Source organism: Macrotis lagotis, chromosome 6 (genome assembly GCF_037893015.1).
Source record: "Macrotis lagotis isolate mMagLag1 chromosome 6, bilby.v1.9.chrom.fasta, whole genome shotgun sequence".
NCBI lineage: Eukaryota > Metazoa > Chordata > Mammalia > Peramelemorphia > Peramelidae > Macrotis > Macrotis lagotis.
This window is the reverse complement of record NC_133663.1, coordinates 112,792,819-112,810,681: the sequence shown is the minus strand read 5'-3', so window position 1 is coordinate 112,810,681 and position 17,863 is coordinate 112,792,819. Positions and strand designations below refer to the sequence as shown.

General features: G+C 34.0%; 1 pseudogene; it reads left to right on the top strand.

Annotated features, from left to right (window-relative positions):
• Positions 1-3,503: 3,503 nt before the first annotated feature.
• LOC141492189 (ras association domain-containing protein 3 pseudogene) overlaps positions 3,504-17,863 on the top strand; it is a 109,953-nt pseudogene continuing 95,593 nt past the window's right edge.

Below are 17,863 nucleotides of genomic sequence, written 5' to 3'. Positions count from 1 at the left end.
TCTCCACAATGTCTACAGTTGAATACTTCTTTGAATCTTCTCTTTTTCTTGGTGGAATCTTTAGTGTGAATGTCAGAGTTGAGGCTTCATTTAGCTTTGGTAGGGAAAGGCTCCAGGAGCATGTTACCTTCGTGAAGCCATCTTGGTTCAGCTCCAGAAGTATCTGCAATTTATTTGTTTATTAAACAAACAACAACTGCAGCTTTAATAAGAGGAACCAAAATTTGCCATTTCAGAAACAATTTTAAGGGGGAAATATTTTCCTTATCAAATAAAATTAAACTTATCAAAATTATAAATAGTATAACTTTTAAAAAATAAACATTTTTTTAATTTTACAATTTAAAATGCTTGTGTGGATTACCACCACCTCATTTCAACCTCTTTCCTATACCATTATGCATAGAACATCAACAACACCACAGCAAAGCTTAGGTCATTTAATATAACAATTGATAAAAAACATACTCAAACCATTTCTTTAGCTAGATCTGACCTTAAAATTTTTTTCTTTTATTAAACATTTAAAATCTGCTGCAGTAACTGGTTTTGGCTGGGGAGGGGGGGGGGGAATAGAGGACATAACAAAATTGGTCTTTCTAGACCTGCATGTTTCAATATAGTGTTTTCCATACCATGACTTGTAGTGCACATATGACAACCATTGAGTTTTCTGGATAATATAAAATGAGGATGCCTAGTTTTAAAGATAATTTACTTCAAGTAAAAAAAAAAGATAATTCACATATATCCTTCAGCTACCACTATTAGATACCAAGAACATTCAAATAGGAAAAGTCAGAAATATAAACTTCTCATTGAACTGGAACAGGTTAGTCAAAACCCAGGTGGTGGTTGCTAAGATAACACTCAAACCCATGCTGTGGTCTGTATAATAAAAGAAAAATAACAACATTCCCTGAATATTACAATAAAGTGTCTGTTGAAAACCTCATTCATGAACTACATAGATTCATGCAGACTAAAAAGACATGGTGTGGCAAACATATTTTATATCATTCTTCATTAAAAAAAACTCTTCCTTAAAAGTTTCAGAACATATGATTATGTCTGTTACTTATGTAGTACTGAATAACCCATAAATGGACAAAAATGGTTGTTCTTCATCATTCAGCCTGAAAATCTGGAAATGAGAAAAGGAAGTACCAAGGCACAGCTTGCAGATGAAGAGGCACAGGACTGAACCATTATAGAGTTTCAAAAGAGGTGTCACTAAAGTATTAACAATTACTTGGAAATTGATCATAAATTAGGTCTAGAGGGGCAGCTAAGTGGCTCAGTGGATAGAGCACTAGCCCCGAAGTCAGGAGGACCTGAGTTCAAATCCAGTCTCAAACACTTAATTGCCTAGCTGTATGACCTTGGGTAAGTCACCTAACCCCATTGCCTTAAATAAAAATAAAATTAAAATATATAAATTATGTCTAGATTAAAAATGGCATCATGGGTCTTTGGGAGCTAAAGCAATTTTTATTTAATTTTTTCATGTTTCCACTGGAATAAACCATATATTTGCTAAGTCTACTAAAGAGTGAGAAATTTCCCAAAACTGATTGGAAACTGAAGGCTTTTATTGCCCACCCATTCCTCTCTTTGGTTGCTTGGAACAAACATTGGTTGTTTAAATAATTGTTTCTGTAAGAGTGCAGTTACATTGGAGGTCAAAAAAACCCCATACTTTTCCCCTTTGAATGGGAGAGGAGAACTTGGCATCATAACACATTGGTTCTGCACTGGAATATCACAGACTCCAAAGAAGAGAGGAAAGGGAAAAAAGGAATAAGAAAGGAAAGAGTAGGAAGAAGAGAAGTTACAATTGGAGTAAGCATTTTTAGTCTTATGAGGCTAGAAAATAATCAGATGATGCCTCTGACCTGACTATTTCTTTTCATGAGAAACCAGGTAAAATAGTTCATTTCCTCTAGTTTTTTCCTGCTGAAAACAAAGATAGATCTTCCTAGGAAACATACTCAGAAGCTGCACAATGGCAACCATTTCTAAAATGAAAAGGTGCATCACAAAATGTTCACAATTCCTGTGAACTGCACAGGTTTAGGTCTATTTCTTTATAGATGTTGCCCCAAACAGCTCTAACATTCCACACCAAGGGGATTCAAGCAGAGCATCCCAAATTGCCTGAGGATGCTGTTCTACTTAGACAAAGGCCAAGGTTTATAAAAGCGATCCACGCTCAGTTTTCATGGCAACCTCAGGAGGGATTTGGCATTTTCTTTGCTCCCTTGCATTAGTTGCTCTCCCAAATCTCTCCTATATATATGTATATACATATATATGAGTGTGTGTGTGTGTGTGTGTGTGTGTGTGTGTGTGTGTATAACATCTTACAACTTAAAAATGTATTGTTTTAAAATTCCACATCCTGTTATACATTCTAATCAAACTCTTCAAAATTCTATTGCTGGCCACCAAAAGATCACCATCTCTGTTCATGCCTTCTTTCTAACTTACTCTTCTCTTTCCTGTCATCTTTGTCTATAAAGTAGTTTTCTATAGTGAACGCTCTTTTAATTTTTTGTTCATCTTTGCTGTTTTAGTTTTTGCTCCCGGGTTTCATGGCATGTAGATCCAAGCTTTTATTTTGCTGGGACTGTGGTCTGATCCCTGTTTTTTTGCTGGCCAAGCTGTTACCTATGAAGGATGAGATCTTGGGCAAATCACTAAACTTGGGCAAATCCTTCAACACTTTCTCAAAATTTTCTAGGTTCCTTAAGACTTCTGTTATACAGGACTGCTTTCATGCAAAATTATAAACTTTAACAACAGGAAAAAACAGTTTGATGCTTAAAACAGTTCAGATTGGATTTTTCTTTCAGCTATTAAAAACCAATCTGTACATTCGTGGCCTAAGAGTCATAAAATCGTTAGAAAAAAAGAACAAAGTATAGGAGAAAACCACACTCTATCCTTCATTTTCCAAAGCATCTTATGGTTCTATTAGCTATCTACCACAGATTAACAGTTGGGGGGGGGGCGGGGAGGGGGTGATACCACCCACCAACAGAAGATACTAGGGCGGTATCATAGCATGATCAGCTTGCAGGTCTCTACAATGGGTCACTGGGGTCAGGTGATGGGATTGAATCTAAAAGTTGGGGAGATGTACCCTGTACCCTGGAAACCAGCTCATCTAGCACTTTCCTTGTCGATTGTACTGAGCGTGCTTTGAGTTTCCTGCTTTTTAAATTTTTATTTAGTTTTTTCAAATAGCCTGCACTATTCCTGAGTGATACAAGATTGCTGTTTGATTCAGCTTCCCTGTTTCTTCCAGTTTGTGTTGTAAGTTGTACAGTGCCTCTGGAGGTTCTGCTGCTATTCATCTTCTTCCTTGTCCAGGTTCTGCAAGAAATTCTGTAGCTCCAGAAGAGTGAGAGTGAGAGCTCAACTCTCCCTGCACTGCACCCCAGGGGCTCCAGCGGGCGAGAGTTCCCTGTTACCCCTGCCAAGGCCACTGGACCAGCAGTATGAGCAGTGGTTACAGCAGCCTGGAGGAGGACACGGAGGACTTCTTCACTGCCCCGACCTCCTTCTTCAGTAGACCTCCCCAAGGCAAGTTTCACCTTAGCCAGAGAGATGCTTAGAAAGAAAAGGAACCAACAATTGTCTCAGCAAAGATGAAATCAAACAGAAGGTTCACAACTACAATTTAGCTGTTGACCTTGAATGATGACCTTGAATTCCAGTGGGATTAATACTGGTTTCATCAAAGCTCAGATAGATTTGTGCAGACCTGTCACTGCATGGACTTCTCGGAACCCAGATGAGAATTCCGCCAATAATGATGGCTGCATGAATACACTTCTCATGAACAGTACCAACACTGTCCAAGAAGTTATTGGGGCCTTGCTCAAAAAATTTCTAGTGTCTGAAAGCCCAGCCAAACTTGCACTTAATAAGCATTGTCACACAAGGAAAATCAAGTTTATGTGAGCAAGCTCTCAGACTGCATTTGGAAGCAGGGCCAAAGACAGAAACCCTAAGCTGAACATGAAATCGGAAAGTGGGAAGCTTTCCGTCTTCTGCAATTTATTTTCTTAAATTCCATTTATTTATTTATTTTCATCCATGTACAAATGTATATTTTTAAGTTACAAAATTTCTTTCCATCCACCCTTCTCAACCCCCCACCTTGTACATACATCTTTTTATGTATCATACATATTTTTCATATACTTATTTACAGATTAGTTATTTTCAATCTGAGAAAATAATACAATTAAGGAAAAGAGATACATAAGAGATAACTTTTACAAAGTGTTCAGATTCTTGAAGGGTTGTTTTGTTTTCTTTTTCTTCATCTGGATGAGGTCAACATTGTCCATTGCTAGTATAATACAGTTGTCCTAGCTCTGTAATGCTGAGAGGAGCTGTTTCCATGAAGGTTGATCAACTCACAATGTTGTTAATGTGACCATTGTTCTCTTTGCTCTACTGCATTAACTCAGCATCAAATCCCTTAAAACATTCTGTGCTTCTCTAGTTTATGGCTTCTTTTAGAACAATAGTATTCCATAGTATTCTTAGACTATAACTTGTTTAGCCATTGCCCAATTGATGGACATCTCCTCAATTTCCAATTCTTTGGCACTACAGAAAGAGTTGCTATGAAGCTATGAATATTTTGGAACATGTATGACTTTTCCCTTTTTTGTAATTTCTTCTGAATGGATTGGAATTACTGGTTCAAAGGGTATGAACAGCTATTTATTTATTTGTTTGGTTATTTAATATTTAGTTATTCTCATTTTGTACAAATAATGTGGTTTTATACATTAATAAAATATTCTTGTTTAAGAGTAAACAAAATATCCCCTCTCCCAAAAAAATATAGACTCACTTAAGTGATAAAGTAAAGGGGAGAGAAAAAAATTAAAATTAAAAAAATAATAGTAATAATTATAGGTATGGCCAGGTGGCACAGTGGATGGAGCATATGAACAGTTTTATTACTCTTTGGGCATAGTTCTATATTGTTCTGGATTCATTCACAACTCCACCAGTAATGCATCAATGTCCCAATCCTTCCACAATCTATCCAACATGGATCATCTTCCCTTTTTTCTCATCTGGGCTAATGTAATAGGTATGAGATGATTGATACCTCATTGTTGTTTTAATTTTCAATTCTCTAATCAATAATGATTTGGAGCATTTTTATTTTTATATGATTATTTACATATATATATATATATATATATATATAGAGAGAGAGAGAGAGAGAGAGAGAGAGAAAGAGAGAGAGAGAAAGCTTTAATTGCTTCATTTGAAAACTTGTCTATTCATATCCTTTGACCATTTATCAACTGGGACAACAGTGTAATTTAAAAACAAGAACATCTAAGCAATTGAAACTCAATACTATAAAATAATTAGTTAAATATAAAAATCTCATAAAGGAGATATGAGAAAACACTTCTCAAATTGCATATGATGGCTGCCTTTTTTGGAATTGTCATTTTGTTTTGCTAATTTTTTTATTTTTTAATGATTGCTCTCAGAGTGGAGATATATTGGGAAATAAAGGACTATGGCAAAGAATATATGTCATATGTTTTTAAATTAAATGTTGCATATAGATGAATTATCATTTGCAAGAATGTACTTTGCTAATTTGCAAGTTATTGTGTTACCATCATGGAATTCAAATGGGTGAGATATTTGGGGATACCTGCTATTTCATTATGTCCTTCCTACTCTTAGAATAATCCTTTCAAATGGAATTTCCATATTTCTGAAAATTAATACCCTAAGAAAAATGAACTACATTGTGATCTGGGTCAGTGATAACATGTATTGCTGCTAATAACAAAAAGTCAGTCGCTAAGAATGCAAGAAAAAAAATCTCAAGCCATTTCACAAGTTTAGACACAGAAAATCTTTGTAATTTTAGACAAAAAAAAACAATGAAGCATATGTGAAAACAAATTAACACATTGCAGTTGAATCTGTTGCTCTTTAATGTCAAAACAGCATTCTGAGGCTTTCAGTTTCAGCCTGTGGATGCATCTGTTAACGGCATAAATAAAAGCATGAATTACTTCCATGTGAACCTTTGCTTGGTGAATCTCACTCTATTAAATCTTTAAATGAATATTCCCTTTCAAATCAACGCCTTTTTAAAGACATGTTTCAAACTTATTCCCATGACAAAGCTAAAGAGCAGACATTAATCATTATACAAGACCTGTTTACAAAAATAGTTATAAAAATTAAACTGAATTTGATTTTGCAATTTGTTCTATTGCTTCTTAGTATCTTTTTGAAATCAGTACTAATCTTGCTTTTTATATTAGGACCTCTGACTACTTAACTAATTAACTCATGTACATTGCTATAAAATAATTGAATTGAAAGATCAAAATTATTTTGGAGAAGTGTTTAGAATAACAGAATCAATGTTGTTATTTGTTTAAAAGACACATCTAACAACAACAATAAAATACTTCATTATTTGCCATGATTTGTTCCAATAGATAAATAGTGTGGGGTAATTATCACAAGAATCTGAGCAGTTCAAGGATTATAAAATCTTAGATTGAGATTTAGAAGTCCCTATAGATATTGTATAGCATACCCCTTTCCTTCTCTGTGACCTTATTTAAGGATGAGGAAACAGTGACATTTTGAGGTTAAGATTTGTTGTTTTTCAGTCATTTTTAATCATCTTAACTCTTCATGTCCCCATTTTCCCCTTTGATTTGGTTTGGTTTATTTTGTTTTAGACAAAGACAATGAAATTACCATTTTCTTATCCAGTTCATCTTTCAGATGAGGAAACTGAGGCAAGCAGGTTTAAATAACTTGTCCAGGGTGAAACAATCAGTTAATGTCTGAGACCAGATTTGAACTTTTAAAGATGAATCTTCCTGAGTACAGATCAAGTATTTTATTTATGCTTGCACCAAGGTTTAGATTGGCATACTATAATTCCTTGATTTTCTCTTGGATTTAGCTATATAGAATTGATTCTATAATGGAGTTGAAAATACTTATTGTTTCCTCCTTTGAGTCCATCATATAGTAATTTGTAATGTTTATCCTCTAATTCTGAAATGTTCACTTTCATTAACTGTCATTCTTGTAATCATAGATTTTCTTTAAATTACAGCTCAGGAACTATTCTTCTAGAGGTCTTTTCAGCCCTTTTACCTACACACATACACACACAAATTATTTTCTTCAGATAATTTTAAGTATATATAGTTATTGAATTTTTAAAAATATTCAAGTACCATATGATGCCACATATCAGACCTTCATGAAAAACTTTTTCTTAAATCTGAGTTTTATTAATTAATCTGATTTTAGATAACTGGTTTTGATTATGTATATACTTAAGTATCTAAAATTAGACTAATAATAGTTCAATTAACTTTAAATATCTTCATTTCTATTTGCTTAGGATAGGATTGAGAGACAGATCTTAAATTCAGGAAGACCTGCATTCAAACACTCCCAAAGTTATACACTCATTGTGTAGAATAGAAACAATAGAGTAAAATGATATAAGCACTTTTGTTGAACACTTCCTTTGAGTCCATCTAAACAACTTTAAAAATCATATCAAATTGAATTCTTAGTGGCATAACTAAAAAAAAGTCAGAGTAATTAAAAAATTTCCAGTGCTAGAAAGATATGGAAAAATGAATGGAAAGTTTGTGGACCTTGGTTTGGGAATTAGTGAGCAGCAAGAGAAAGTCTAAGTAACACTGGATTTGGGACATAAAGATGGAAATAGCAAAGATGCAGCAGCTATAGGCAATGAGCTATCATTTATAGTTAAATGTCATTTATAGTTAAAAAAGAAAGATAAAATCAGTAATGTGGGCCTATACCTAAAAAAGACCCAAATAAATAAATACCAAAATAGAATTTTTAAAATCAGAGAAGAGATAAATAAAAGTGAATATAAAAACTGAATTAATAAAACTAAAATATAGTTTTATGAAAGAGAAGCAATAAAATAAACCTCTGCTCAATTTGATTTAAAAAAGTAGAAAAGAACTAACTACCAATATAAAAAATAAAAAGGGTGCATTAACAACCAAAGAACATGATGTTAAAGTAATTAAAAATTCTTTTGCCTAAATATATGTCAATAAAATTAAGAAGTATTAAATTTCTGCCAAATATGAATTAATAGAAAATGAACCAAAATATTAATTAATAAAATCTTAGAAAATTGAATTGAACAATCAAAGAATTATTGAAAATAATCTGTACACCAGATGATTCACAAAAATATTACAAAAAAGAATTAAAGAACAAGTCCAGTACTATAAAATTTAGTTGAAAAAATTTGCAAAGCAGTCCTACCAAATATATTCTATGATGCAAAAAATAATTTTTTTTATACTTAAGTACAATAGATAGAACATAAGTCTTGGAGTCAAAAAGATGGAAGTTTGAATTTGGCCTCTGTTACTTCACTTTAAATATCTTTGTGACTCTGGGTAAATCATTTAAATCTGATTGCTTCACATCCAGGGACATCTCCAGTCATCCTGATTCACATCTGTCCACTGGACCCAGATGAGTCTGAAGGAGAATGTGAGGTTAGTGACTTAGTACAACACTCCTTCACTCAAATACAATTCATGTGCTTGTCAGGAAATCATCTTCCTGATGTAATGGTCCTCTTCAAAAATTAAGGATGACTTTTATGGAAAGCAATAAAACTTTTCATACCCTTTGACCCAGCAAATCCAATTTTAGGTCTACATGCGGAGGAAATTATAATAGAAAGGAAAAATCATACATTCTCCAAAATATTCATAGCAGTTCTCTTTGTAGTAGCAAAGAACTGGAAATTAAGGGGATGCCCATCAATTGGAAAATGGCTGAACAAGTTACTGTGCATGAATACTATGGAATACTAAGAAATCATAAATGGCTGCACTCTAGACAACTTACGAGAGCTGATGTTGAACAAAAGGAGTAGAACCAAGAGAATAATGTACACTTCAGCATCATCATTGTGAGATGAACAACTTTGATGGAAGCAAATCTTCTTAGCAGTCCAGAGAGTTAGGGCAATTGTATTAGATTGCCTTATGGACAATGTTATCTCCCCATCCAGAGGAAGAAAAACAAAGCAAAACAACACACACACACACACACACACACACACACACACACACACACACACAAACACACAAAGCCCTTCAGAATCTGATGAATACTTCATAAAAATTATCTATTATGTATCTCTTTCCCTTAATCTTAATTCCTCATACCAAAAATTACTAAACTGTAAACATGTTTATCAAAATATGTATGCATAATGCTAAACTGACCATTTGGTGCTCAGCATTTGTGCTGAGGGGAGGGGGCAGGGAAGAGAGGTTGGAAGGAAATTTTGTAACTTAAAATATACATGTGCATATGGATGAAAAATAAATAAATAAAATTTTAAAAAGTATTAAGGACAAACATATTTAAAGAAGCATAGATAAACAATTTGAAATACTTGAAATAATTAAAATTTAGCACAGTGGCAAACAATGAATTAATTTATATATACATATATATGTATATATAAATTAGCATTTCTTTATATTGTCTAAAAACCCCAACAGCAAGAAAAAGAAAGAAAGAAATTTCCATTTAAAATAACTGTTGACAATATTTGGGAATCTCCATGATAAAACAAATCCGGAATCTATAGGAACACAACTGCAAAACACTTCACAAATAAAGATCTAAGTAATTGGAAAAATATAATTTCCTTACAGGTAGGATGAGCAAATATAATAAAAATGAAAATTCTACCTAATTTATTTAATTCCGTGCCATATCAATAAAATTTTCATTTTTTACAGAACTGGAAAAATAATGAAATTCATCTGGATGGTCAAGAACATCAAAGGAATTAACGAAAAAAATGCAAAGAAAGGTAAACTAGCTATAGCAGAACTAAAACCAATCATCAAAACCATTAGGAATTGGTTGAGAAATAGCAAAATGGGACAGTAAAACAGTAGTAAATAACTAGAGTAAATGGTTGTTTGATAAATTCAAAGACTCAAATTTCTTGGCTAAGAATTCTCTATCTGACAAAAACTGGTGGGAAAACAGGAAAATAGTAAGGTAGAAATTAAAAATAAACAAACATCTCACCCCCATACCAATATAAGTTTGAAATGAGTACATGATTTAGACATAAAGAGTGATATTGAAACATTGGGGGGCTTCCTGGGCATTGTAAAAATGGCAGCCTAACAGGCTCCAGGAACTTTTCCTAAGATAAATGAAGCCTCTGCATTGACATTAAAGCAACAGACCCCACCAAAATAAAGAGAGGATCCAAAGAAGTTTTAATTAGTAAACATTATGGAGGATTTTTGATGAAGTTCTGTCTCTTTAGGCGAAAATGAGAAGTAAAGTCGAACAAGGCAAGAAAACAGGGAAGTCTGCTTTGGGACGCTTCTAACCACAGTGCAGTCCAGGTCCCAGTAGTTCCAGCAACTAAACAGCAATACAGTAGGAAGTGTCCCGACCCCGACAAAGTCTGAACCCTGGGATCACCAGGACAAAAGACAGGACTAGATGCATATTTCCAAAAAATACAAAATGCCCAAATTAAAAGAAGAGGAAAGAAAATAAAATAACTCTATTTGACAAAAAAGAAATTGAAGATGCTATCAGTAAATTTCTTAAGAAAAAGTCTCTAGGTCCAGATAGATTTTCAAGTAAAATATCAATATTAAAGGAAAAATTCATTCCTATTTTATATAAACATGGTGCTGATATTCAAACAGTAAGAACCAACACAAAAAGAACTATAGACTTATCTCCCTAATAAACATTGATGCAAAAATCATAAATAAAATTTTAGCATTGAGATTACAGCAAGCAATTACTAGGATAATACACCATGATCAGATAACATTTATACCAGGTAAGTTCAATATTAGGAAAACATTCAATATAAATGAACATATCAATAGCAAAACCAAGAGAAATCAAATGATTATTTCCATAGCTGCTGAAAAAAACTGTGATAAAATGCAATATCATCCCCATTAAAAACAATAGAAATTTTAGTAATAAATGGAGTTCTCCTTAAAATAATAAAGAATATCTATCAAAAACCATCAAAAATTATTAAATATAATGGGAATAAACTAGGAGCATTTCCAATAAGATTGGGTGAAACAAGAATGCCCATTATCACTATTACTATTCAATAGTAAGTAATAGTTAGTAATAAGAGAAGAAAAAGAAATTGAAGGAATCAGAACTGTCAATGAGGAAGCAAAGCTTTCACTCTTTGTAGATAATATGATGGTTTACTTAGAGAACCTGAGAAGATCATCAGAAAATTCCCGTTAAAAACTAACAAATTCAGCAAAGTATCAGGATATTAAAAGAACATAAATCATCAATACATTTGTATATGAACAACAAACCCCAAGAGCAAGAGACAGAAAAAAATACATTTAAAGAAACTGTAGACAACATTAAATTCTTGAGATTCTACCTTCCAATATGAACACAATTAAAAAGAACTTCTCACCCAAATAACATCAGATCTAAATAATTGTAAAAATGTCAATTTCTCATGGTAAAGTGGAGGTAATAAAATAAAAATGATAATTCTACCCAAATTAAATTACTTATACAGTGCCATACTAATCAAACTACCAAATAATTATTTTACTGAACTGGGAAAAAACAGTAACAACAACAGGTCAAGAAAAGCAAGAAAACGGATAAAAACAAATGTAAAGGAAGGTTGCCTAGCTCAACCAAGCCTAAAAGTATACTATAAAGCAGCAGTCATCAAAACTACCAAGTACTGGTTAAAAAATTGAGTAATGGATCAGTGGGTTAGGATAGGTTCAAAAGAAACAGAAGTAAATGATTATAGTAATCTACTGTTTAGCCAACCCCAAGACAGTTTCTGGGATAAGAACCCATTATTTGACAAAGTTGATGGGAAAAGTGGAAAATAGTATGACAAAAACTAGGCATAGACTGACATCTCACATTCAATATCAAAATAAGTCAAAATGAGTACAGGATTTAGACACAAAGGACAATACCATTGATAAACTCATAGACCAAGAAATACACTATCACATATATGGAAAACAGGATAAATTTTTGCCCTAACAAGAAAAGCATGATTTTGACTGTATTGAATTAAAAAGTTTTTGCAATAATAAATTTAATGCTACCAAAATGAGAAGGAAAGCAGAAAGTTGGAAAACAATCTTCACAACTAGGAGTTCTGATAAAGGTCTCATTTCTAAAATCTATAGAGATTGCATCAAACTTAGAAGGTTACAAGTCATTCCTCAATTGGTAAATGATCAAAGGATATGACTACAAGTTTTTAAATGAAGAAATTAAAGCTATATATAATCATGTGAAAAAAATGGTCCAAATCGTTATTGATGAGAGAAATGTAAATTAAAGCAACTCTGAGGAAAAATAACCAATGTTAGAGAGGGGACATTAATGCATTTTTGGTGGAGTTGTGAACTGATATAACCATTCCAGAGAGCAATATGGAACTATGTGCTAAGAGCAATAAAACTGACCCAGCAATTTAAATTCTAGCTCTATATCCAGCATAAATCATAATAAATGGGAAAGTTATTTAGTTTCCAAGAAGTTTTCTATCTTCCTGTGACCCTTATTACATGTAAATTTTATTGCCTCATGGTCTGAAAGGTATGCATTTAATTTATCTGCCTTTCTGCAATCAATTGTAATGTTTTTATTCCCTGGAATATGACCAGTTTTGGTGTAGGTGTCATGTACTGTCAAGAAAAAGGTATAGTCTTTTCTATATCCATTAAGTTTTCTCCAGAGGCTTATCATATCTAAGTTTTCTAAGATTTCATTCACATTCTTAGCTTCCTTCTTGTTTATTTTGTTGTTAGATTTATCTAGTTCTGAGAGAGGGAGATTGAAGTCTTCCATTATTAAAATTTTGCTGTATATTTCTATTTGTATTTCATTCAGCTTTTCCTTTAGGGATCTGGATGTTCTACCACTTGGTGTATACATGTTTAGGAATGATGTAGCTTAATTTCCAATGGTGACTTTTAAGAAGATGCAGTTTCCTTCCTTATCCCTTTTAATGGGATTGATTTTTGCTTCTACTTTGTCTGAGATTAGGATCACTAACCCTGAATGTTTTACTTCTGCTTAGGCACAATTTATTTTGCCCCATCTTTTTACCTTTACATTCTGTGCATTTCTCTGCTTCAAATTTGTTTCTTGTAAATAACATATTGTAGGATTCTGGCTTTTAATCCATTCTGCTCTCCACTTATGTTTTATGGGACAGTTCATCCCATTCACCTTTACAGTTAAGATTACCAAATTCTCTTTTTCCCTCCATGCTATCTTTTTCCATCTATATTCATCTCTTTCCTTTCTCTTATTCCTCCTCACCAAAATTTTACTATCTTTCCCCTTTGACTTTTCTTTTAGAAATTTAACTTACAGTTTATTTGCACTTGTACCTTCCCTTCTTCCCTTATCTTTTCCATTCCCTGCCCCCCCCCCCCCCACTGTAGATTAAGTTAGATTTTTAACCCCAAGTGGGTAGTATCTTATTCCCTCACTGGGATAAATATATTGAATAGAATTTACTCAGCATTCACATTCTCCCTGTTTTCCCTCTAAAATTATAATCTTTGTACCTCTTCCCTTGGTGCTCTAATATTATTAAACAGGTATCATCAATCACATTGGATTATTTGATTGTTTGATAAACTCCTATTGTTATCAAGATAACATCACAGATTGTCTGCTTGATTGCTTGATAGGCAAGATTGACTTAAACTGCATGAAATTATATTCATAATCATTTTTTACTTTACCCCCTTTCCAAGTACCTTCCAAGTACATACAATCCTTCCTCACAAACCAAAGCATCATCCAAACCATATTATTTCTTGATTTATTTGTTCACCTGCCCCCCAGGCCTATTTTCTATCACACTTTACACCTCCCTCATCACCCAGGGTACTTAACCCTTTGTTAAGTGAAGTATCTGATGCTGATCTAATTAACTGTAAGAGTCTTGAATATCTCTAAGTACTGGGAGACTCTGGAGGTCTCATTGAAAACTTTACAAATGATTGTAAGTAATAGTGTATCTCAGCACCTCACAGTTTATGATGCCCTCATTTGATAAATTGCTTAGTACCTTGTGATTAAAGTGAGTCAAAGTTTAATGAGACACTTAGGTTAAAGTCAACACCCTTGTTTGAAGCTTACTTTATCTTTATCTTCCTGGGTTTTATCCTTTAGGTTCATTCTCTTCAATTAAATGCTACCCTCTAGTTTTCTTTAGAGAAGAAAAGCTCTAAAGAATTAGAATTGTTATATCTCCCTTTTTAGGGAATAACATTTGTTTAAAATGATTTTGTTTTTTCAGTCCCCTTTTTCATTTACCTTTCTCTTCAGTTCTGCATTTGGTCATTGAATTCTCTGTTCAGTTCTGGTCTTTCTGTCAGGAAATTATGGAAGTCCTGTATGTCATTGAACATTTATTTTTTTTCACTGACAGTATATACTGAAATTCTAAGGATAGTATATTTTGGGTTATAATCCCAGATCCTCAGCTCTCTGAAAGATGATAGGTCATGTGTTAGTCTGATTTTGTTTACTGTGTAGTTGAATTGTTTTCTTTTTGTTGCTTGGAATAGTCTCTTTTTTTTTTGAGGGTTATGAAATTTGACTTTTACAGCCCTTGAAGTTTTTATACTGGAGTCTCTTTCTGTAAGGTTTCTGCGGATTCTTTCAATTGTTATATTGTTAATTGTTCTAGTAGATTGGGGCAGTTTTCCTTATAATTTCCTGCATGATGTTTTTCAGGTTCTTCTGTTGATCCAGGCTTTCTAGTAGTCTACTGATTCATAGATTATCTCTTCTGGATCTGTTTTCCAGGTCATTCATTTTCTCTAGAAGGTACTTTACATTTTCTTCAATTTTTTCAATCTTTTTTTTCCATTTGATGAATCTTATAATTTTGTAGATTCATTAGTCTCTGTTTAATTCTAATTTTAAAGATTTTATTTTCTTCAATTATCTTCTGTGTTTCCTTTTTAGAGTTGGCTATTTTTACTTTCAATGGAATCAAATTCTTTGGTCAACTTGTCACAATTTTCCTGCACGACCTTCATTTTTTTCCATTTTTTCTTCTTCCTCTCTTTTTTGGTTTTCAAATTATTTTTAAGCTCTTCAATGAGCTTTTGTATTTGAGACCAATTTATAGACTGTTCTGATACTTTTCCTGTGTTATTTTTTACAGCTTTCTTCTTTATACATGGCATTGCTGCCATCTTTATCTGTGAAGTATTTTTCTATAGTGAGCACTCATTTAGTTTTTTGGGTGATTTTTGTGGTTGTAGTTCTGCCTCCTGAATATATGGAGTGGAGTTCCAAGCTTTTATATTGTTGGGACTGTAGTCTGATCCCTGGCTCATTGGTCAGGATGTTGCCTATGCAGTCCCATCCTTGCCTTTGCAGAGGTCTGTTTCCTCCTTTATATCCCAGGTTCTGACTTAACAGAGGATTGTACGTGACCCACTCCTGTCCTTTACCCTAGTGCTCTCAGAGTTCAGTCTTTGTTTGGGGTTAAGATACTCCCTGCAGGCTTGCTCTCTACCTGCCAGGACCTCTATTATTATTAGGCTGTTGGGACCTGGATTGTACTGTCGCTAAAAGCTTCCTGTTGGCTTTCCCTGTTCTCCTGTCTCCTAAACTTTCCTTCCTCTTTTCCCCCAAAGAGACAGATATTCACTAAAGATCCTCCAAGAAGTCTACAGTTGAAAACTTCTTTGAATCTTCTATTTTTCTTGATGGGATCTGTAGTGTGAATGTCAGAGGAGAGGCTGCCTTTTACTTTGGTAAGAAAAGGCTCCCGGATTAGGTTAGCTTTATGCTGCCATCTTGACTCTGCCCTAGAAGTCTATATGACATTTATTTTTAAAAAAATTTGATTCTGTTCTCTACATATTTTAGAAATAAATCCTTTATCAAAACACTAGATGAGAATGTTTCTCAGGTTTCTGCTTTGCTTCTAATCTTGATTCCATTGGTCTTTTGATGAGTTTAAATGGACACAGGATGCAGTCCACTTGTATGCTATGCTTGATTACTCCCAGACTCTTTTCTGTTTTTTGTAGCAGTTTTTCTCATATATAACAATTTCATATCCTAGAAACTCCAGTCTTTGGGTGTATCAAATAGTGGATTACTAAAATCATTTACTATTGTTTCTTCTGAACCTAATTTAATCCTATATTTCCCCTTTTCTGTACTTTTCTTCTTTCACCTTCTCCCTCTTCAACAGATTTTGCTTTTGATCCCTCATCTCCCTCCCTTCTATCAGTACCTCCTTCTTCTTTCTTTCCCCTTTCCTCTCCTACTTCCCTGTAGAGAAGAATAAATTTATAGACCTAATTATGAATGTAGGTTATTTCCTCTTTGAGTCAGTCTATTGAGTATAAGATTTACTCAGTGCTCAAAACCTTCCTTCTTTCCCTCTATAGAATAGATCCTTTATGCCTCTTCATTTCTCTCTGGCTTCTTTTCACAGTATAATCTTCTTTTCCTATATTTCCTATATTTATTTTTTAACCTGTCTTATATCCTCCCCCTCTGCCTAAGTATATTCCTGTCAACTGTCCCAATACAAATATAATTCTCAAGAGTATCATCACATGTCTGGCTAAGATGGCTAAGAGAAGACAGGCACTGTGATAGGTGCTCTCTCTTTCCCCTCCGAAATAACATGAGAGAAACATCTTAATAGATATTTAATCAAGAAAATCAAGAAAGAGAATCTAGGAAAAGAACACTTACCGATTAGGTCTGTCTCAGGGGACAGTGGGTGAAAAGGGAGATCAGAGCAGGGGATGGCAGCTGGGAAAATGGGGGAAGTCAGAGGGCCAGCCTCAGCCATAGAGACTTCGTTGAGTGGGGGGTTAGAGATCCAACTTTAGTTGCATAGTCTTTGTCCAGGTAGAGAAGAGCTGCAGTAGGGTAAGTTCCAGCACAGAGTCTCAGAGCACACCTGAAGAAAAACCAACTGGGCTGGGTTCCTGAGCTCCTTTCACACATTCAGCAAAGTCCTTTGCCTAGAGTAAACAATAAACAATTGCCCAACACCACCACCCCCTCAAGGCAACAGAATTCACTAAACAGAATGAGATTAACTCCCTCCTCCAGGGCCCAGCACAGTATTCAAGGTCAACTCAGACCCTGCTGCTGAGGGCCTCACTACAGAGAAAGCAACCAGCACCCCTTACTGGCTGGTCCCTGTATTTACTAAGCCAAGTGAACAAAGCCTCTAGAATCTTCAAAAGCAAACCTCTGAGAGCCAGTCCCTGCCCCAACACAAGATGAAAAAAGGTCAGAGAAAAGGAGACCCCATGGAGTAATACTTAGAAGAGACAGATTCTAACCCAGAGAGATCTAGCACTGCTAAGGGGAATATGAATTGGTCTCCAGCCCAGAAAGACTTCCTTGAGATAATCAGGAAAAAGTATAAAAAGCAATTGGAAAAAATTGGGAAAAGAAAGTCAAGAGAAAATTAAATGTTGCAAGAGAAAATTAACATCATGAAACAAGAAAATAAAGCCTTGCAAAATACAATTGGACAAATACAAAATGAGAATAACTCTCTTAGATCTTCAATTGGGCAAATGAAAAAAGAAAATGATTCTCTCAAATCCTCAATTGGGCAAATGCAAAAAGGAATTGATTTTCTCAAAACTACATTTGGGCAAATAGAAAAGTCCTTCAAAAACAGAATGGGCCAACAGGAAAAGGAGTTGCAAAAGATAAATGAGGA